Source organism: Aulonocara stuartgranti (genome assembly GCF_965226115.1).
Source record: "Aulonocara stuartgranti genome assembly, chromosome: 22".
Taxonomy (NCBI): domain Eukaryota; kingdom Metazoa; phylum Chordata; class Actinopteri; order Cichliformes; family Cichlidae; genus Aulonocara; species Aulonocara stuartgranti.
The window spans coordinates 36,681,117-36,705,088 of record NC_138957.1 but is presented as its reverse complement, the minus strand read 5'-3'; the positions used below and the strand labels follow the sequence as shown (position 1 = coordinate 36,705,088).

At 45.3% G+C, this 23,972-nt stretch overlaps 1 protein-coding gene across 4 annotated transcripts in view; it reads right to left on the bottom strand.

The window, feature by feature from the left end:
- The window catches only part of LOC309699504 (zinc fingers and homeoboxes protein 2-like), a 132,777-nt gene that overhangs the window by 57,497 nt on the left and 51,308 nt on the right, over positions 1-23,972 (bottom strand). The window contains exon 3 of one of the 4 annotated variants that reach the window (XM_082522547.1): positions 8,589-8,711. The exons of 2 other annotated variants lie outside the window; for them this stretch is intronic. The gene's annotated coding sequence lies outside the window, so the exon portion shown is untranslated. Of the gene's footprint in view, positions 1-8,588; positions 8,712-10,585; positions 10,624-23,972 lie in introns of those variants that run through there. One more of the 4 variants, XM_082522549.1, reaches the window with a different exon arrangement.

Below are 23,972 nucleotides of genomic sequence, written 5' to 3'. Positions count from 1 at the left end.
GTCGGACTCTCAGGATCAACAAACAAAGGCTGGACTTGTATCAATACCGGGCCTTGTATGTTCAAACTCGATGGCCCTCGGTATGTCATACCTGTGTAATCCTATTCTACTCGTGTGCCTGAGGGGAATTTTTGTGGTCTTCTCACAGATCTTGAGTTGCATTTTTGGACCACGGTGGTCGGTTTTGGCGTGTTTGTTTTTCATTCCTGTGGGCGATTGGACAAACATGAAGGGTCGTGACTTCCTCTTGAAGTTTGAAGGCTGAAATTCTTTCAGTGTAATAGATGGTGAGATCAGGTTTTGGTGTTGGACCCGCAGAATGAACAAACAGAGTTTACGTAATATCCATCAGTCAGAGCAGAGGTGTGACGTTTCTTTGTTCTTTGAATCAAACCGAGGGACGGCGTTTTGCCAAAGGTAGAAACACTCGTGCTCCGGTAAAGACCGGCCGGGTTACCACACTTCCTAAACCGTCTTTCAAAGACACAACACGTGGTGACAAATGCACTCTTCACATGAAGCCTTCTCCTGGGTTCATTGATTCTTATACTGAGAAGCAACAGTATGAGGCTTTTGAGTTGGCAGCAACTTAAAACAGCTTCATGGTTCTACTGGAGGTCTCTTCCTGTTAAAGGGAGTTCTTCTTCCCACTATCACCAAGTGGTGTTCACAGGAGAGATTTTCCTTCAATATCACAGTGCCTTGAGACAACTGTAGCTGTGCTATTTGGAAAAAACAAAAACTGACTTCTTCCATTGAAAACAGCCATTTGGTCTCTGAGTTGTAAACAGAGACCCAGACCTCACCACGGGGACGATCCTCAACACGAATGCCGGGTCAGTCAGGAATCGATGTTTGCTTTCTGTTCAGGTTTGGTGGTGCAAGTGGTCAAAACGGGACTTTCACCCAGTAAACATAATATAGAAGTGCAGAGGTGCACGAGGAGACGACCTATAAGCAGAGATAAGCCAAAGTTAGAGCACTTGGCTCTCGCTCTGCAGGCCTACTTGTTGTTCCTAGAGTATTTAAAAGTAGAATGGGAGGCAGAGCCTTCAGTTTTCAGGCCCCTCTTCTGTGGAACCAGCTTCCAGTTTGGATTCAGGAGACAGACACTATCTCTACTTTCAAGATTAGGCTTCAAACTTTCCTTTTTGCTAAAGCATATAGTTAGGGCTGGACCAGGTGACCCTGAATCCTCCCTTAGTTATGCTGCAATAGACGTAGGCTGCCGGGGGATTCCCATGATGCATTGAGTTTTTCCTTTCCAGTCACCTTTCTCACTCACTATGTGTTAACAGACCTCTCTGCACTGAATCATATCTGTTATTAACCTCTGTCTCTCTTCCACAGCATGTCTTTATCCTGTCTTCCTTCTCTCACCCCAACCAATCACAGCAGATGGCCCCGCCCCTCCCTGAGCCTGGTTCTGCCGGAGGTTTCTTCCTCAGTTCAGTGGTTGCTAAAAACCCCACCAGCCGGACTAGGTGACGTTGTGGCAGTTCACATTATATTTCCGCCGCCTCTCCACAGAGTCCATCGTCCAAAGGTTGGATGAGCTCCAGCTCCACCCTTTTCCAAAGGAGGTGGAGTTGGGGTTGGTGAATGAGTGTGATTATGAAAACCAGCTGATTATAATACTCCGTCTTTCATTCATCATGAAGTACTTCATAGCTGAAACATGATTATTTTTATCATTATTATTACTTTGATGGATGAATACACAGAACGTTGTGATTGCTAAATAATAAAATCAATGGACGGGGGGACTACAGCACTGTACATACTGTAAATAAACTATAATGCTGAAGCTCAATCACAGATGGTGTCAGAATGGCAAAGTAAAAAAGTAAAACTTTTATCGGACCGATAAGGAATATTCCAAATACTTTTTGCAAATATCAATACGACTGAGAGCAGAGACGGTGACTCTAAGCACTTTAACTAGATTAGCTTCAAAACAACTCTAACAACATGTTTGCAGCACCAAAAGATGCCTAACAGGGGGGTGTACGTCTAAGAGTGGACAGGGAGAAAAGGCAAGGTCACCACAGTTTTTTAACCTTTTTCACAAACTAAATTGTACGGCACAGCTAATTATAATTTGTGAAGAAATGTCACATCAAGCCACGAGGCAGGGTTAGCAAAAAAATTAATGACTGTTAGCCTTGAAGCAAATTATTCTAATGCTGAGGGGAGAAAACAGTGATTTCATTTCTTTATATTGGAGCAAAATCCAAAAGCGAGTCGAGGTCAATCCAGAAATCACCAATTTACCTCTGAAGTTCTTTTTCTGAGCAACTAAATGTGACACGAGTGCAACAGGCAGAGTAAACCTCTCAAACTACCAACTCGAAAAACAACTAACGAGGAAGAAGTCAAAGTTCAGGGAACAAGCTCTGCTCAGACTCTCCGGTAAAGAGGAAACAGCAAACAGGAAGTGATGAGTTTAAGCTCCTGTATTTATTCCCCCTCTCACAGCACATCGTTCCATGCCGGGAACGCGACGCTGGACCTTTAATAACCGATGAAAGATGGGCTACAATGCCAAAGAGCAGCTGAGCCGGAGAATTCCTTCAGATTCCTCGAAGAAGGCAAAGTGTTGGAGGGAAAAAAAGTCCGTCTTCATCAAGAGCAGATGTTCCAGCTTTCTTTTCATTCATGTATTTATTTCCATCGTTTTCTCCAAATAAGAGAGAAACTTTCTGAACAACACACCCTCACATGAAACATGTGGTAATAATACGATTAATGTGCAAATTTACTTTTTGTTATGTTTGAAAATGAAATATGGAAAGGCGGTCCCTTTGTGAACTATGCAGCTCCAAAAAGCCTTTAAGCCTGTTTTAGAGCCTAGTTTTGACTTGGCAGCACAGTTTCTGCTTCTTTTCTTCCTGATTTTGTGTAACGCAGCGGATCAGGTAACACAAGACCTGCGTCCACATATGTGGACATCACATTTTTGGTTATTTAGGCCCAAATACTCAATTTTGCTGTACAAGGGCCTGATATCCACTTACGAGGACATTAACCTGCTACTGTTCTGTCGAAATTTTAAACTAATATCCTCATTTTTGGCTCTCACTTTTCTTAGAAACAAAAGTCAGCTAAAACAAAAAAATCTGGTAATTGTTTGTTTTTACATTGATCGGGCAGCAATCAGCCCAAACATCAAAGGGAAATCTAAAATGCTGCTGTGGAAGAGTTCGAGTCTCAGGAGGTTAAAGAGGAGAAACTGTGCTGCCTCTAAAACAAAAGGTGTAGCAACGACAGATAAACAGAAATAAGGAGACCAAAGTCCACAAGCACCTTATCAGATACACGATCCAAAAATACAACCCCCTTTGCGGCAGGCCGAGTGCATGCCCGATTACCATCATTAGCATGAGCCAGCTTCTCCACTCAGGAGGGTTGGAGAGTTTTGGTCCAGCTGAAGGGAGACGAGGAGCTCTTCTTTCTGTCGGTGGTGGGTCACCTGTAGCACTTGTTGGTTTTAGTTCGCAAAACACAGAGATCAATTTTCACACTTTTTAAATCCCTTCCTGTCAGTCAGATCGCCCCCTGCAGACCTGACTTAGACACCAACCACATAAAGCCTGAAGCTCGAGACCTCCACCCATCTGTACCAGCACAGTCCTCTTTCCGGGTGGATTCTCTCATGATATTCTCAGTACGTTTCCAGCCATCTTAAGCACAGATGTTCTACTGCACAATTACATATCTGCAGGGTCGGCCAAGCCGCCCGTCGAGGAAGACGGTCTAATCATGGCGCACAGGTCAAAGCTGAGAAGGGGGCGGGGCTAACAGAAACTACAGCACCCAAACAATCTACTTGGAGACCTTGAAGGAAACTTAAACGACGTGTTGCACAAGAGAGAAAGAAAGTGTTTGGATTAGACGGCCGTCAGTCAGAGCCTTTGATGTGTCATGCTCTCATAATCCCCACCGGCAGCTGCAACAATAAAGTACAGGTGCTGCCAACATTCCTGGCATACCTGGTGTTGTCTTGCTTTAGGGGAAGACTTTATATACACTAGAGCACGCAGTTATACTGGACCTGACATCAGTGCCACAGAGTTCTCCTCGGCCCTCTGCTCTGACCCAACATCACAGAGGAAAAAAAGATGCTCTCAAAATACTGTTTCACTTGGAATTTGAGTAGTAAATTCCTGTGGCGGCATCATTTAAAACGCATTAGACGGCACATATTTTAAGGATTACCGCACTGGCTCAAGTGTAAATACAAGCTTCCAAGAAAGAGCGGAGAAGAAGGAGGAGGAGGGAAAGCTCACATCTCCAAGCTGGCAGGTGAGGATATTCTGAGGTTGGAAAATTTTCATCAAAACCAGATGAACCTTCGAAGGTGTCGTAGAGCGAGGCCGGCTGCTTGTTTACTGGGCGGAGGGGCGTAAAAACCACCGATTCTTCCTCGAGTCCGCCGAATCCTGTCGAACAGCTCACACGCAGCGAAAACACATGTGCATGACCTAATGAACCAGCCAATAACGAGCGCGTACAAGCTCGTCAAACTGTGGGTTTGCACTGCGGTTTACTCTCCATCCAGAAAAGCTGCTGGCAGCGCTCTGCGCGTTTAAACAGCGGACGCACGTCAGCGCGCCCGATGCGCTCGGATTACAAAACGGTTTCTAGGAAAGCAGCAGTTCGAAACTCACATTTTTCAGGAATAACTACAAGTCACTGACAGTTACTTTACTGTATTTTATTACCAGCGTCCACTCGATGTAATCTGCAGATCAGCCACAAACAAGCGGTTAAAGTTGATGAAAAAAATTTGGCTCTGATGTATCGTTGTATGACCGTTTGGTTCCTTTTAGTTGCCAGAAAATTAAATTCATTTTTGATTTCTTTCCATCCCTGTACCAGCTGATAATAATCCAACATGGAGGAAGTATATTGTAATGAAATCTAAAACGCATAGCTGAAACGATCCAGTTTCCTTAATTAACCATTATCTTCTGCTAATGTGGTTAAATTACTTGTAAAACCTGACTGACATCAAAGACGCCGAACACGCCGAGGCATCCACAGCCCCAAACGTCTGCGTCAGACTGCAGCGTGTGGCTGTGCAGTCTCTATGAACATGGATGCAGCCGTTAGGGCCCGATCGGCTGCTTTGTTTGTTTGGAGATTAGAGGTTTAACTGCCTTCTTTCTGCTGCTGATGTTTACAATTGTATGTTCTGAATGCTGAGAATATTGTCTGACTTTTCCTAATTCTCATCATCTGTTGGTACACACTTCATTCTACATGTAATCGTATTAAATGGTTTTCCACAGCAGATGGGGTTTGAGTGGGAGGTTCTTTTTTTAGTTTGAATGCATTTTTGACATTTTACTATCTGTGCGGTTTGAAAATAAAGCCTCCGTTCGCCGCGGTATGGTTCGCCTCCAACGGAGCTGGACTGATTGATTGGCAAACGAAGAAAACAATCGCACATATTTGATGCCATTTAGTTATTGTGATTCACATTTTGTGAAGGGGACAATGTGCTTTGGTAGGAAAATAACTCCAAGGATGCAGCAGCTCTGTGTGTGAGCGATCAGACGTCACAGCGGAGATCTGAATGAAAAACCGAAGAACCCCGGGTCACACCCTGCTCTGAACTGGACCGTGACTGGATGAACTTCATGTTCAGTGAATCAGACTTAAAACTAACGATGTTAGACTGAGATCCAAGCTATCGCCAGTGATGATCCCACGGATGAGGACCTGCAATCGAGGGATCAAAGACAATAATCACACTAAACGACCCACATTTTTATCACTACTTTATTTTCCTGTTATTTTACTGCACGTCTGGACTCGGGACGTTCCCAGCGACTAATTTCTAAATGAGGAAAAAAGTTGGACGACTTCTACGAGTAAACCTAACAAACACTGAGATATTTTAAAAAGTTACATTTGAGGACTTTTTAATAGACTGCCAAAAACCATTAATGACATTGATCTTCAGTAATGGACGGTACGTTAAATACTGTGAGGCAGCTCACGCTGTGCATTCAGAACACTGCAGCTTATACTGCGAGCAGACATCGCACCTCGAAGCGAAAGGTAGCCACTGTTCAGACAGAGCTCATTACCTCATCTCATCATTCTTTCGCCTTCAAAACTAACTAACGGTAACAGGTTTAACGGAATGATCAGGCCTAGATTAACAGACTTATGCTGATTTTCTATGACGATGTCAGGACTGCAGCGCCACCTGGTGGCAGCGAGCCGCATAGCATAGCATCAATTAAAATGCTAACAGGGATAAACGACACGTCCAGCACCGATGATTAGAAACGATTGGTTGACTAGTTGCAAACATCTGGCTTCAGTTTGTAGTTTCTTACTTTATTGCTACTTTACACCTTCAGATTCTTAACTTAATCGTCTCATAACACTAACCTTAAAGTTTGGAGAAACTATGAAAGTGGGTTTGAATTCACAATCTGTTTAAATGTTCTCCCCGTGTCTGTGTGGGTTCTCTCCAAAGTCCAAACACATGCAGTTTTGAGGTTAGATCAATTGGTGCATCTAAACTGTCCATAGGTGTCTGTCTGTCTGTGTGAGCCCGGTGACAGGCTGACCTTTCCTGGGTGTGCCCCGCCCTCTACCCTATGGTAGCTGGGCTAGGCTCCAGCCCCCCGGCCACCCTGAACGGAGGAGAATGGATGGATGCGAATATTTTTCATGTGTCAGTGAGAATGATTATTTCACAACTTGGGAGAACAAAAAACAAAAGCCTCCCCAAAACGCCGTGTTCTGTTTGCATAGGGTTAGGGTCGTCACCAACTATGACTTACACCTCGGAGGGTTAGCCGCCATCAGAGGCCACGAAAACAAAAACTGTGAGCGCGCGAGCTATTACCAACACGATCATAATTATGTTTTTTGCCATTATTGAGCAACTCAGACTGAGCGAAATTCAACATAAACTCTGGCTGAAAACACAGAAGCACACATCAGCACACCGGCAGCACGCAGGCAGGTCTAAACCCTGTGAGCCAATCAAGTGTCACTGACACGAGCAACGGCACAGGCGCTCAGGTACACTGACCTTTTCTTGCACTGCTCTCTTTAAACGTGTAGACACTCTGTGGTTAAAGACAAAAAGGTATTTTTAGGAACCGTTTCATTCCACAAAATCCAAACATCCAGCTTAATGAATCTTTTCCAGTTGACACTTCTGACATTTCCCAGACGGAAAGATAAATCAATCACAGAAACCGGGGCCCGACTCTACGGCAGGACTCCGGACTTCAGAGACACGCCTCCTCTCCAAAACCCAGCCCCAAACACACACACACGCACACACTCCTTTCTTTTGTAATAAAGCATCAGTTAATAAGAGATGGATTCTTGTTGGCCGAGCCGGTTGGAGACTGAGGAAGACGCTCTGGCTGCCAAATCAGTGTTTTCACAGCCTGAATCACAGCTTACCACGGATACTGGCCCAGGGAGGAGCGTGCACACACACACACTACACTACACTGGATACTGCAGGAGTGATACATGTGCACATACAGAAACAACCCTCAGATATAAGGAAGCCGTCCTCTTAGAAAGCGTCTACTGTGAAGCATGCATCTCACATAAACACACGAGGACTCCGACCTTCACCCCTGTACCCAACCTCCGCTGAATCTAACCCGAACCACTGGACACTTCGTCTCAGAGGTGGGAGAGCTCATAGATGCACACATACACCAGTCTGTGCTTGCTTACATACTGACGTTCTGTCGCTGGCTCACGTGTCCCCACATATGGCGATTTGTTAAATTACCCTTATGCCCACGGGGTAAGCTGACAGGTTATGTGTGAGTGAAAGTGAGCCTGATCAGCCTTTAGCAACAAAGAAAGTGAGAAGCACGTTTTTGACACACTGCGATGTCGAGCACGCCCTGTCAAGCTTGTTGGCTTTGGACGGGGAAAATATCTGCCTGTGTTTAGGCTGCAGACCCGTTTGGTCACGGTTCAAGCGCAGGAACATGAGTTATTAGATTCTTGTGTGGGTTTAGAAAAGGCTCATCATTTGGGTCAAATTACACCTCTTCAGCGCAGTAACCAGTGCGCTTAAACGTGACATCGCAGGCTCTCCTACCGTCATTAACATGTGCCGAGTTACGGCTGCGACACAGACGCCAAAGGTCACTTTGCTGCTTTGACAAAGCGCAGTATTGGACGCCGCAGTCGCCCCTTAAAACGGGCGATCTGAAGTTAGGAGGCGCGGCTGAAACGTCCTCGCTGCGATTACCTTGAGCTAAAATTGCTGCATGCGAACACGCACAGAGGTGTGCACGCTGAAACTCAAACAGGACACACAAAAGCACACAAACGCAGACAGTCACCTGCATTTTTTTTCTCCTCTCCCCGCTCTGTGCAGTCTCATTCTCACACACACACACACACACACACACACACACACACACACGCGCACACACACACACACACACACACACACACACGCGCACACTAAACTGTTCACATTGAGTGGAGAAGAACAACAGTCGCCATCAGAAGGCCTTCTTCTAGGAGCGAAATATCTCCCTCTCTCTCTCTCCCTTGCTCTCTCAGTCTCCGGCTACCTCTCTCGCCCTCTCTCTCTTTCTCCCCCTCTCAATCACTCCTCCGGTGCAGTTTGGGCTGTTTCCATGGCAACTCGCCGAGTCCCATGGTCGCTGGAGGGAGAGAGCGCTACCCCGCTCGTCCTGCCCAAAAAAAAAAAAGGAAAAAAATCTGCTAAACACTCTTTCAAACTGTGGACTTCAATCTGTGTGTGTGTGTGTGTGTGTGTGTGTGTGTGTGTGTGTGTGTGTGTGTGTGTGTGTGTGTGTGTGTTTCCCAAATGACTGGAGTGGCCACAAAAAAAAGAAAAAACACCAATTTCGGCGTGCGTCTGTCTGAGCCTTTGTCTTTGTGAGACAGAAACACATTCCTCTGAGCCGCCATCACCATTATAGATTATAGATTATAGATCCGCACACCCTCGCGTGCTTTCATCACACACATTATCGTCATTATCGACAGCCGAGCAGATCTAATTCACTTTGATCGATCGTCAGAATATGAAGCGATCGTATCGGCGTTATTAGAGGAGCCGCTCTGAGCTGAGATCTGGCTCTGATTTCACGTTCACGTGTGAATTTGTTTTGTCATCGCCGCTCTGTGTTTCTCTTCGGGGCCCCCGTGACGGTTTCACACCCCGACAACGAGAAGATTCTGGATTTCTTCTTGAAGCGTGCAGATAAATACATTTATCAGGGGGGAAAAAGACGGCCAAAGTCAACGCAATTAAAGAAAATCAAAACTGCGGATCAAGCGCCTCCATAACAGACATGATTTCACACATAATGATCAATATTAAAATGTTAATGAGCACCCGTTACTGTGTCACACACGTCTCTAAAACACGCCGGCATTTTTGTGTTCTCACTCCACGAAGGCACAAGAAAGAAATAAGGACTGTGAGCGATTTCATTTTTATTCATTCATTCATTCGTTCATTCAACAGGCAGCCTGGGAGGAGGAGGAGGAGGGTAGAAGGGTGAAGAAAATGAAGAGGGAGGGAGGAAGGAGATGGAGGAGAGAGATGAAAAAAGGGGGGAAGAGAGAGGAGGATGAGGACGAGGGGGGAATGAAGCTGAAGATTAGGAGAGAGGGAGGAGAAAGGGGAAGAAAAAAGAAAGTGAGGAGAGGAGGAGGGAAAGGATTGAAATGATAAACAGGAAGAAGGTGTGAAAATGGAAAAGGAGGAAAAATGGAGTAAAGGTGGAGCAGAAACAGACTAAAAGCAGGCAGAAGGTGAGAAGAAGATTTTAGGAAATGAGAAGCAGCAGAAATGAAAAAGAGGAAAACACGGAAGATGAAGGATCCGAGGGACGCGAAGGAGAACTGGAGAGGAAGAGGAGGACATGACGAGAAGCTGAAGAACCAGAGGATGAAATAATGACACTGTGGAGGGAAGAAGAGCAGGGAAAGGAAAACATGGAAAACGAATGAAGCAGAAGAAAAAGAAGAAGGGAGGCGAAGACGTGAAGAAAGCAAAAACGACAGGAAACGGAAGAATAAAAATAAAAAAGGGAGAGAGGGGGAAGGAGGACTGCAGATAAACGACAAGGAGAGGAAGAAGGGAAAAGTGAGAAGAGCAGGAAAATGCTGTTGATGAGGAAGCAGAGAAATGACAAGAGCTGGTTAAAGGAAGAAGAACGAAAAAAGAGAAGGTGGACGTGAAGATGAAGATGAGGAAGAAAGAAGAGGAATGTGGAAAAGGAGGAAGGTGAGGATGACCAATAATATGAGAGAGAGGAAGAAAGGGAGGTTAGGAAAAGGAGAGAAATCCCCCCCTCCAACTTTCTCCACTTTCCTCCTCATCTCATCTCATCACTTTCCTCCCGCCTTTGTCTCATCATCTTCAGCCATTTACCTCCCTCCCCCCCTCCTCCCTCTTTGATTCGTTTTTCAAAAGCCTACCAAACTCCCGCGTCCTCCCGCAGCGTCTGTTTGTTTGTACATCAATAATTTCTGGTGACAAACGGCGGCCTTTTCATCGCTCACATGCCAACCTGAAGCCTGACACACTCACTTTCTTATTTCTCTTCATTTTCGCATCTCCCTTCCTTTCCCTTTGTGGAGCGAGCGGTCGCGTCGACAGGTAGATGTCAGGCTTTCTTTTTCTGTTGTCTGTCGAGATAAATATTCCTCCTCCTCTTCCTCCTCCTCACAAAAAAATATCAGACAAAGAATAATAAAAAATGAAATAAATAAAAAAATACCTGGACTGCTTCGTGGAAAATTAAAGCAGTAACTTTTTTTATTAGAAAAAAAAATGTTGGTTTGCCAAAAGCTGAAGGTGTCTGAGCCAGGTCATGTGACCGAGGCTGTAGCTTTCTTTGGATGTCAGCGGGAACACACTGTCCAAGGACAAAAGCAAAGTGTGTGCAGTGCGTCTGTGGCTGCTTTGGTGTCACTATGGCTGAACGCGGCGCCAGCACAAACGCTAACTAAAGGAGCCTCGAGTCACGACTGGCCCGTCCATCAGCCCCGACCTCCTCGCTCACTACAGGCTTTCATCTCTGAATTCATTCTGACTGTTAGTGGTCGAGTCCCCGGACTTCGGGTTATATCTGACCCTAACGCTACCCCTACCTGACGGCGAACGGTGTTTTAACCACATCATCTCTGGGACCACCATCGTTGTAGGTCCACAAAGTTCACGTTTACCCAGTTTGGTGCAGATTCTGACCCCTCACCCCCTTCCAAAGGTCACGGCTGAAGGTCATCCCCCGACTTTGGGAGAGCACGTTTCATCAGAGCCTGCGTCCTGTCAAAGGGGGCGTGTCTAAACGGCCTTCATTTCATTTACTTTCAGATCTCACTCTCACTGGTGTAGCGACCGGTTAGCGACAGTCTGGTAACCATCAGTCGTTAGGAATAAATGATTATTAACTGACTGGTCGCATGCATAACCCAATCGGTTGGTGATTGATTGTTGTCGTCAGGTAAAAATGGTTGCAAGCACGTACACAAAGCTCGACCAAGGTCGCCCCCGAAGTGTTTGCAAATGCTCTGAAACAGCTCGTTAACCGATAGTGAAATCGTGAAGAGTGCAACACGCAGTGGAGTCTGTTTACGTTGCTCAACAGCACAGCTCAGTGTTAGCTAGTTGACTCAAGTCTGCAGTCCGAGGAGTGTCTTTTGTTTGTTTTTACCAGAGACAGCCAGCAACCATTTCCATATTGGTTGGGGACATTTTTCCCTAGCAACCCATCTCCATGCCTGTGTGACTGAGGATTGGATTTAATTTGCTAAAACATAACGATGTACATGCTTTAAGAGGTTGCGCAGACTAAATCCTGTGCAGTCATTAAATATATATCAGTCATATCACACTTCTACATTCATATAGTTGAGTTCAAGCTCAAAACATCCTCTAAACGTTCATCTCTTTCAGACCTTTAGTGGAAGTTTGTGAAATTTTCCCATGCAGCCCAACAGAGAGTTTATGCTACTTTGCTAACCTTAGCTTGCTTGCTAAGTGTATTGGGAAAACTTTATGAAATATTAAACAGGTAATACAAAGGGAATTAAACTTTATCGTAAAAGCACTAGAAACAAATGTTTACTAATTATTATTAATTGTATACTTTATGTTTTGAATTAGTCTATAAACAAAATAATAGTTCATATCAGAGCCGCTAGTAGCCCAGACACTTTAGCATTATTTGGCTTTGGTCCATTTTCGGCATCGTCTACCTGGCATACGTCTGTGACCATCAGGGACTCTCAATTAGGGCTGGGCGATATGGCCTAAGATCCATATCACAGTATAATTTGAAGCATATGCGGTAACGATGTACATCACGATATATTCTTTTCTTCAGGTCCCAAAGTCAAACGAACACTGCAGCATCACTGAGAGTTAAAAACTGTCTAAATTATTTCATCTTTAATAAAATGATCATTGTTGCTGCTTTACCAGGTGTAACAATTAAGTTTAACATCCAGGCATCCATGAAAACAGAATTTATTAAATTCAACGGAGTTAGAAGTTAGCAGGAAGTTAGCTCGCTAGCTTCCACCTAAACATGATATAGCATGTTCTGACTGAGAGATTTGTGAAAAAATTCAAACGTACAGCTCTGCTATCACTTCCAACATAAATGAAGACAGAAAAATAAACAGCAGTGACGTTTGTAGGGTTACTGAAGTTGGGCTAGCTGGTATATAATGATGTGCTACGTGACCGCTAGCAAAACAGCTACATTAGCATAACATTAGCACAGTGAAGCTGGAGGATGAACGCTGGACAAAAGTTAACGTGAGGGTTCCTGATGGTCAGGAACAAATGCAATCGCATGGCAGGATGCTGTAAACGGACCAAACTTCAGTCAGGAGAACAACTGAGATAATCCATCCACAATACGAGGTTAGTCATTATTATACTGCAACTGCGAGAGAATTCAGCATTAATGAATCAATGGTAGGGAAGTGGAGAGAGCGCAGGTTTTGGCTTTCTCCATATTCCAAAAGTGCTTCGTCTCTTTGCCATTACTGCCGCCTGCATAATTTGCAGATGATGTTGTTTGCAGCCGCTGCAATGATTTTAACCAAAATAGGCGCAGCTGGATGACACCATCAACATGCACTATCGCGGTAGAGCGGTATAGTCAAAATCTCTACCGTTGGCCAGTTTATCCCTCATCTGCTCTCTGCTAATGTATTTATATTAGCCTAACCACAGCTCTGTAGCTAGCTGCCAGGCTAACTAACAACTCTCCTAACCCTCTGAACCTCTCTTCTACAACCAACCTGATAACAGTTTTTTTTAAACAATATTGAAGTCATGATATCTCATCTTTAGGTGAATACTAGCAAGCTAACTGCCTGCTGCTAACTGCTTTCACAGATGTTATTGTGACATCCGGGAGGACAGCAACACCGGTGCTGAGAAAATACGAATTCTTCTTTGAGTTTGAAAGAAACGTTTGGACCAGGAAATGGTTAATCAGACACAATCAGACCTAAAACGTGGACACAGTCCATCTTGCATATACAGTCTATGCTTTCATGCCACGTGTTTGCTGGGAAGCTGGCAGCGCTGCTAATCTCGGTTTAAAAGTGCCCGTACGCAGCACGGCTTTAGTTGCACCGCAGATCAAATCATATTAAAAATAGCTCTGTACCTCTGAGGTTACACGCAGTAAATACATCAGCTGAGAGTCTGAAGATGTTTCAGGTGACGTGTTTCTCGTGTGGCTGCAGTGCGAGCGACTGCGGACGCACCAGCGTGCAGTTTTGTGGACCCGACGCGAATGCACGTCCCTCCCAGCTGTAATGGTAAAGAAAACAAGTGACATCCATTCAACCTCACCCCCACCAAATATCTGACACACATGCACACACGCACACACAGATTCGGCAGCCAACCAGAGAAAATAGTTTGGCTGCACATCCTGTACTGCTTGTTTAAGCTCCACACTGAGAAACACCAAACTCCCTCTCTCTCTCTCGCTCCGTCTCTTTGTCTCACTGTCTCTTTTTCACCCTATTTTGTTCTCTTTGTCCTTCTTTCTTTCACACACTTTACTTTCTCTCACACACACACACGCACACACACGCACACGCACACACACGCACACACACGCACACACACACACACACAGCTCTCCATGTGGACAAAGCCTTCATTCAGAGGAGGTTTTGGTCAAGCGGCTCGGCCTGCTGGTGAGACTGAGGAGCTGATCCAGATCTGACCGACTGATTACAAGATTTGCAGGATTTGTTTTGGTTTTTTCTAAGCATGGCCTAAATCAGGTGTTAAGCTGGCTGACTGGTTTTTCCGTGTTTGGCTGACTTGTTTTAAAACTGGTTTTTTGGTCATGATGTTTGAGGGATTCTTCTTTTTGGTGTGACTCACTGATCGTCCGTTTTTAAATATGACATTTAAATTTCAGGTCTAAGGTAAGAATGGGCGGAGTCACTGATCTAATTAACGGTTCCACACATGACTGACCCACGCTAAGGTTTAGGTCACCGCTCTCCCACCTGATAATCCTGTTTTCTAAGTCGGCTAGATCTTCCTGGTCACCCGATATGTGTTGACAGATTTTCAGTTTGGCAGATGTATATATAAATCTTTATCTGTATGAATAGTTTCTTTTTCTTTTACTATCTTTTTAATCCAGGAAATTAAAAACAAACTACTCTGACTGAAGGCCGTCTTTATGCCGATGTCATATTCAGAAAAGCGTTGGTTTCTAACAACGAGCACCAAACCCCAGACAGTTCACACATATTGCCAATTTCCAACCTTTATCCCCATTTTGGCTTTTATAAAGCCAATAAAAGATTAAAATGACAGTTTTCTGGCTTTAAACTGTTTCTAGGCAGAGTTTTCAAACACACGTGGATGATTTGTTGAGTTTACTGACTGATTTCAAAACCAGCAGTGGATTTTCTCCGGTAAGAAGATTGGCGGGCAGATATTAGCGTTTGCTTTCTTCACTTTATCTGCCTGCTTCTTTCACTGCATGGCTGGCTGATTTCTCTGCTGGTTCCTCGTTTCTTTTCCACTTTTTCCAGTCCTTTCATTTTTGGTTTGGCTGACTTTGATGTCTGACTGGTTTATAAGATTTCACGGCGGCTCGTCTCCGTCTGGCAGACCAATATTCAGACTGATGTAGCTAATTGTTAGAATAAAACGGCTTCCTTTGTGCCTTGTTTACCATCGCGGTGAGCGGTTTGAGGCCTGACCGAGTCTTCAGATGACCGACAACGCGCTGCTGGATTTACACACCTCTGGTACGGAGCAGCGGACTCTCTCGCCCATCGAAGGCATTCTGGGGTCTGGCTTCAGGCTGGACTCCACTGATGTCCCAATTTTAGACTTGTTATTAAAGATGACCAGCCCCTCAGCTGTGCACCTCCACTTCTGTAAACTCGGTGGCCTCTTAGGTCCCTGCCAAAAACTCATCCGATGGTATCGGTTCCAAACTATTGCAGATTATTTCGTTCTATCAGCTAAATTCTCTAATAAGCTGACATACTGGTCTGTCCTTTTTATGGCAGCGCAGTGGTGCAGGGACTGACAACCAGCAGGTTAACCTGTCTGTAGGTGCGCGTGTGGATGGGCGTCCGTCTCTCGGGGTTAGCCGTGCGATGGCCTGGCGACCTGCCGGCATCTAACCCGCCGCTCGCCCTATGGCAGCTGGGACGGGCTCCAGCCACCCTGAATGGATGCATTTGTTTTATTTTAATTAGATCTGACCTCGCTTGCTTTTAATTTGTCATTAATAAAGCAGCTCTGGAATTTGTTGTCAAAGGCGATACAGATAAATGCATGAGGATCATAATTCCACTGTTCTCACACGTGGATGCATGAAGCAGCGGTTTGTCCGTCTTGATGAATAATTTGAGGTTTAATTGTATTTGAATTTCACTCCCAGGTTTCCGGATCAGCTGAGCGGTTTTTTAACTGACGGCTGATTTTGAGTAAAATCAGGACATTTTTCACGTTTATTGTGTTGAGCTCCAGTCTGGGGTTATTTTGGGTTTCCCGGGTTTTCAGCTTTAGTGACTGATGAGGTTTTTGATTGTCGTGTTTATTTTCCCAACTTTTCTCCTCTCTGATAACCGGAGCTCAGGTTCGACCGGCTGTTTTTCCGCTCTGGTTTCAATCTAACTCTGAGCCACCCGAATCGGACAAACCAGTCATAAGCGTGTTGACGGTTTCTGGAGTTTCCTGTCTGTGACAGACTGCTCCTCGATCTTACCGCCTGGTTCGTGTGTCTGTGATTAAAGTTGGGGGAACTATATGACGCTCGCTGTCGGACTGATAACTGATGCAAGCCGTGGGTAAGTGCGTGCACGCGTGTACGTACAGCTTCGCAGCATGATGCAATCATCTGTGTGTGTCTATAGATCGTTTTCACGCATACATACAGCAGCGTGTGTGTCTGTGTGCATGAGTGTGTGCGCGTGCAGTATGATGCAATAATCATGCAGAGCAGCCAGCAGAAATCAGCTACGTACTCCAATAAACAGATATCCTGGCACGGGGGATGTGTGTGTGTGGGAGAGGGAGTACTGTACTACTGCAAATGTGTGTACTGTTGGTGCGTGAGCGAGTGTGTAAACAAGTGCGAAAGACAAAGACAGTGTGTGTGACTGAGTACTATTACACATGCAAAAAGGAAAGATTTGTAGCAGGAGGCTTGTTAGAGCAGCAGGGGAGACGAATGCATGTATTTGTATGCATGTGTGCGTGTGTGTGCGCACGTGAGTGTGTGTGCGTCCACCAGCTGGTGTTCCACATGTGGACATGTCCTACAGAGCCAGGGACTCCAGCAGAGAGACCAACTCCTACAGTGGATCTATGCCCAGGGAGCGTGTGTGTATGTTGGCAATGTGTACGTGTGTGTGTGAGTTTGTAACGGGCCTGCCAGTTGGTGGGTGTGTTATGAATGTGTTAAGTATGTATGAGTCAGTGTCTTTGTATATGTGTTTTTTCATCCACTCACTATCAATGCAGTGAATCAGAGTTGGAGTAGAATTAACTGTGGACACGAATCAGCGTCGATACCATAAACTGAAGTTATCAATAACATGTTCAGGATAGTCTCAGTGTTGGGGGTCACAGCGCGATTTAATATCAGCACGGAGAATGCAAACGGAGGCCTGCAGCACAGCGAGGACGCTGTGCTGCAGGTAAACAGGATCAGCAGCCAGAGCCTGACTCCAGCAGCCCACACAGTCAGTATCAGTGTAATCACAATATGATATGCAATCAATAAGAGAGGTAAATATGTGTGACTGTGTTAATATGGCCGCATATAGAGTGAGTCACAGACACTGTGTGCAGGGTTAGTGCCACTGGAGACAGCACATTGTGAACATTTAACTTTCCGTCAGTAACATGAAGGTGACTGTGACGAGTGTGAATACTGCGTACACTCCTGCACTGCATCTGGTGCTGTAGTACTGCAGTACTTCATGCATGAACCAGAGCATTTGTTGTGTAGTATCTGTTATCACGGAGCTGTGGCGCCAACCAATATGCTGCTTAATATTGGCTGCTTGCAAGGTCAGATATTTACCGTGTGTGTGTGTGTGTGTGTGTGTGTGTGTGTGTGTGTGTGTGTGTGTGTGTGTGTGTGTGTCTGTCTAGAGGCAGTGCAGTGGAGGGAAGCTAATCCAGTAAAGTAACAGAGAACTGACAGAGTCAGAGGTCATTATCATTCACACACCGCCGACCAACACACACTCACACACAATCCATGCACAATGCTTAATCTGCAGCACATCCCCCCCACACACACTCACATATCAGATTCTGTTACACTGACACAAACACACACACTTTTGTCTTGCTATTCATGTTGCCGTTTCTTTTCTTGTTGCTTCTTTCTTTCTCGTTTACACACATGTGAGGCATGAAAAAAAAAAACCACTTGTTCGCCAATTCTACCCCCACCCCCCCACCCCCGCCCATCTCAACCAAACCAAACCTACAACAACCCACCCACAAACTCAACCACACACACACACCAGATGGGTCTTAATCTCCTGTTGCCATAAACAAACACAAACCATTCGAAGAAGCAGACAGAGAGACCACTGTGTGTCGGTGTAACTTCTTGTTGTCTAACATCCTGTTAATTCCTGCAACGCCGTCAAACAAAAGTCCTCTGAGTCCCACGCACGCACAAACACACGCACACACAAACACACAGGCGCTGGCCTTACACAGAGACGAGCAGAAAACAAGCTAATGCAGCACAGATGTAGGGTTGATCGCAGGCCTTTGGGTTCCACGCAGCGCTGTAGTAAATATCAGATATCTGTCAGTGTGGTCATTCTCAACACAAAGCAGGCTGGAAAAACCTCACAGGTTCCTCAGTCGGGACCGATTCGAGTTTTTGAGTCACGCTTTCTGGAAACCACTTGTCGCCCTGGTAGCTGTTGGCTCAGTCCAACAGTTCAGTTTCAGCAACTGCAGCAAAAGGCTGAACTGGCTCTAAAACCCAGAGACCTGACGCTCCAGCCCTCGCCAACGTAGCATCTGCTCGGTTAGCGTTTGTAACTCGGCGGCTTCTTCAGCTGCTGTTTCTGAAACATTAAAGATCCCAGAGACAACAGCCAAGGTCATCGGGCTTTTATGTTCATGCACGCCTCCAAGATAATAAACCCTTCCTGTTCCTGCCATTCTTGAAGATTCAGAGTCACACATGAATAACTTCTGTCCAACCTTTAACAAGTATCAAATGTAAACGGTCTGAAATGGTCTTTTGTTCTTTTAAATAAGTGAACAAAAACAGATCAGCTTCATCGAGCAACCACCTCCCCTGTGATGTGGCGTCCACCTCTGAGGCGATGGTTCTTCCTCCGTGGGTTTTAGCGGTCCAGGTTGGGGAGGACATCTTCTCCTTCACGCTCACCTCTCTCTTCACTGAGCATGAAGGAGAAGCTGTTGATCTGGTGGTTGATTTATGTTCCTGGCATCATCTATGGGCATGAGCTGTGTACAGCGACCAGAAGAATATGGTCAGGGATAAAAACGACAGTAATGAGCTTCCTCCAGAGGTCGTGATCGTTCGCCGTACGTTGCTTTCTAGCTGACAACTGTGTAGTTTAACTCACTGATGCTGATGTCAGTGGTAGAGGTTTTCACATTGACCACTCGCCTCAGAGTTTACATTTATTGATTTTGGGACCGCCCACTTTGCGTCACTAATGGTTATTTCTTCTGTTGTTGCTAACTGGTTGAATTCCATTGATATTTAACAGTCTTGAGGTGACAGGTCCATGCTGGTCGCGTCTTCTTTTTTGAAACACAAACACGGTAAAACTGCTGATCATCCACATTGAAAGGAGGCACCCTGGGCATGTCCAACAGGAGGACACCCTGAGGAACCCATGTTGGAGAGGTGGCTTGGGAACACCTTGGTCCTCCTGGAAGAGCTTGAGGAGGTGCAGAGACAGAGGGAGGTCTGCTGCCACTGCAACCCTAACCGGGTTAATGAGTTGAGAAAGGAGGGAGTCGGATCAGTTTGGAGGTTTCTGAGCGTACGGGCTGGTACCATCCAAAATTTCATGTTGGCTGTTAAGAAAGCCCTGAACTGAGGGGCAGCCAATCAGATGAAAGCTAAAGCTAAAGCAGAGGCTGCCGCGACCAACCTGGACCAGCGTTACCAAAGGTTACCGAACAGGTCGAGTGCACCCACCGACCCAGGAGCAGCCTCTTTATGAAAGACATGCACCCCGCTCGGCTGCGAGTCTTCACGCACCCCGGGGGGAGAATGATTTGGAAAGAATCAAGATGTTACAGAGAAAAACAAGCTCTGGCCTCTCAGAGAAGATTAACAAGTGTAATGCTGCACAGATGTAGGCTCGGTACAACTCCCACTCTCCGCTCTGCTGAGGAAGCTGCTCAGCAAATGTAGCAGCATGTACGTAACATACATACAAACACAGACCTGCGAACCCATTTGCACAACCAGCACGCTGCAGCACCGCACATTAGCACATGTCACCAAATCTGCTCGCCTCCACTTCTGCTACTGATTTACTACATTTCCCAGAAACCTTTCATCAAACACAGAGATGACGTGCATGAACTCCAGCTGAGGGTACAATATAACCTCACGCTGAAGCCATCATTCAAACATTCAAGACTTCAAATGGGTACTACAATACCCATGAACCTCAGCGACCACTGAAATAGAGACAAAGTCAAAATCATAAATGATCAGTTCCTGTGGTCAAAAATTCAAACATATCCTTGACTTCAGCCAACCAACTCTTCAAATCTCAAACTACAGCATGACGACGATCTGCACGTCAGCTCATGAATAACTCCCACAGAGAAGTGGCTTCATCACAACCTCATCATTCAAATAAGGTCAGAAATTAGTCTGAAAAAGTTTTTGCATGTTAAATGTAATATTTATGCAAAGCCCTTACCTGAATAAAGTCACCTAAATGAGATGAACCTAAAGTGTTGAAAGAGCAGTGCAGCTGCAGTCTTTAACCTTTTAAGCACGTGCACGCTCCGATTTGTGCAACTATTTTTAAGGCCCGGTAGAACTGCAAACACATAAGCTAGCACAATATTGTTTTTGCATATGAAACCGGAGGACTTATTTCCATAACATGCACTGAGCTTGGCCCGGGTCGCGGTTTCTTTCCACAAATAGCTTTTTGCAAAAATCGCGTACTGTGCACAATAATATTTATTTTAGTTTTTCCTGCAGTTGATAGAAATGAGTACATCTCAAAAATGAAACTATGAAGACACTCCAAATAAATTTGCTGTGGTTGGAAACTGTTGTGTGCAACTTTTTTGCATTTACAGTTTTGAGGGATAAACCTCTGAAATTTCTGTAACTAGAAATATGTGTAAAAAACAACAACGAATTTTCAATTTTTTTGAAGTTTATTGTCCTTTTTGCCATTTATGTAGTTATTATGGACTTAATGCATACATATTAACAACATTTGGGACATATCTGTTGTATTGATGTATAGAAATTTGAAAACAACGGCATGTAAAAAATATAAAGATAAGCTCTGGTGGACTTGGTTCTATGGTGGACTTTAGAGGAGAGGGGACACTGCTGTTTCCTGACTGGCTAGCTTGATTAGAAAGTTGCATCCATAAAATATATGAAAGCGTCACGCAGACAAATGAATTTACCGAATTTAATTGACCTAAACCTGTTACACCAACTAACGGTCTGATGTGATGGGTCGGCGTGCAGAATAAGCAGCGATAAGAAGACGCCGTAATGATGGAAGTTAAATCTAGCACTGGTATTCTGCAGTGGATGGGAAGCCTCATTCAGCTGTAAGACATAAAAATGTACCCAACATGCCAACTCGCGCTGCAGCGGGCTGTAAACACGTGGACGTTTAACACAGGAGTCTATGGAGACCGACTCACTTAGATAGACTGCCTCGAGTGGATCCGAGAGGAACTGCAGTTTTATATATTCTGCACGTTTTCCACAGCAGAGACTCAGCATGTGCAGCTCAGTGGAAAAAAAGGGTTGTGCAACAGCGTTCAGGAAAACAAACAGTGGGTCCACGGCCTTCTGTTTCTGCTGTTTTGACCCTCGAGGAGGATTTTTGTGGAAAATTTATGCAGCACTAATGCAAAAGAGACTCTCAGAAATCAAGCTCACAAAGGGGGGAATGAACGAGGGTAATACTGTACAGATGGAGCCACGGTCCAAGTCCCACTTCTCCGAGCTCTCTATGCTGATATTGTTTCATGCTCCGGCAGAAAAACCGAGCGATCAGAGGGGAGTCGAATTCGGTGTCAACACAAACAAGCACCAATCTTCACATGATTACACGAAAGAAAAAACTGCAGTGCAAAGCGCGCTGAAGTGGCGTCAAGAACACACCACACTCATCAGCAGCAGCAGGCAAAAATAGTTTGAGGAGAACTCCACGAGCGCCGAGCCGCTCTGACACGACACGCATTCCGCTTTCTGTCTCTTTCCTCTCCGTTACACCGCCTCCGTCATCGGGGAATTGTTTGGAGAAATCCTGCACTACAAATGAATTGTTGATATTTTTTATTTGTTAAATCAGAGCATCTCTCCATCCATCACCAACCTCTCTTTGCCCTTATCCCCCGTCTCCAGTCCCGCAGCGGGACCCCTCCGGATTCAAAAAGCCCAATTTAAACGTTTTAAAAAGAGCTGTTTTTAAACACTACTCGGTGCGAAAACACAGAAACACAAAAGCACAAACGTGGTGTCAACAGATGACAGGGTGAGCTGTGCGGGAGTGGTCTGACTTCCCACGTTTGTCTTGTATCACGACTCACAAACAGGAGGAAGCACATTTCACACAGAAGCTGCGAAGCTCATTTGGAGCCGAATCTTCATCGTTTCTGATCAGCAGGCCAACTGGACACGAGCGGGCTGCTCCCCGTAACTAACAGTGGCCCAAACCGGCCAATTACAGCCTAAGGCACGAGGAGGACGAGGCGACCGTCTTACAGTCGGGTTTGTGAAGCTTCAAACTGGCAACACACTCTCACTTCATCGCAGCGTGTTGATGTGAATATTTTCCATTTTTTTGTTCTTTTGGTAACAAACTTTCTCTCTTTGTTTTTATTTAATTTAATCGTTAATTATTATTTATCTCGGCTCTCTTCTTCCTGTCTCCGTGGCCCCGCCCCTCCCTGAGCCTGGTTCTGCTGGAAGTTTCTTCCTGTTAAAAGGGAGTTTTTCCTTCCCACTGTCGCCAAAGTGCTGCTCACAGGGAGTCGTCTTATTGTTGGGTTTCTTTGTATCATTGTGGAGTCTTTACCTTACAATATAAAGCTCCTTCAGGGAACTGTTGCTATGAGATGTTATCTACACAGAGAAACCTCTTTAAGTAACCAGGGCCGTCGCCCCCTGCTGGTCATCAGAAAGGACGCAGGCTTCACTTTCCTCAGTTTTCACAACATCTATAACAGTCATACACCATGAGTGTTTTTATTCCTGGAAATGAGGGTTAATAAAGTCCACTTATGTTTGAGGAGCACAGTTTCCTGTCTTTACATCATCATATATGTTTTTTTTAAAAAAAGGAGAAAGTGCTCGTGCCTCAGAGTTTATAGAGACGTTGAGTCCTGACAGTGTTTGTTTAACCTGCAAGCGATCCTTTCAAGGCTCGTGTACCGCATTCGGTTCCCACAGAAGAAGAAATTCCTGAAGTTTGTAAATTCACCCGTAAAGCTGTGAGAAAATCTATCAAACGGACATGAATTATTCAGCGATGAGAGTGTGCTTCTTCTTTAAATGTGTTCTCACACACACACAAAAAGCATCAGTGCTTCTTCCCCCTTCGTGGCTCACTCGTGGCCCTGGTGACGAAGGCAGAGGGTTAACACTCGGGCCCAAAACGTCGCACACATCCTCGGTTAGTTTGTCACCCACCCATCTATTCTAAAGATATCTCTCCTGCAGTTGTTGGACAGAATCAGAACACACACACACACACACACACACACCAGGAAATTAAATATTTGGGAACAAAAAGCCCATCTGTGTTCACCAAAGCAGGCAGTAAGCAGATTGTGCTTCTGGATTAATCAGAGTGGACATAAAGAGAGGAGCAGCGTGCAGCTACACGGTGAAAATCAGACGACGAGAATATGTTCGAGTGCGTTAATCTTAAACCCGTAAACCCGGACGTCGGGGATGTATTAGAAGCAGCTGTAGGTGTGAAAGCTGCCGCGCCGCCTCAGCCTGAAAGAGCAGGAGCGCTCGGCTCGGCGTGCAGGTTGGGGAATCCTCCATAATGTTTACCGAGTTTACCGACTTGGCTGACGGCTGTGTTTTCTTATCCTCTAACAGAGAGGGTGATTTGACTGATGCTCGTAACAGATTGCATCACAGCAGGAGACGAACTAAAACGGTTTACGCACCGCAGCTCTCCCTAAACTGTCTAACAGTGGCAGCGCTCCACCT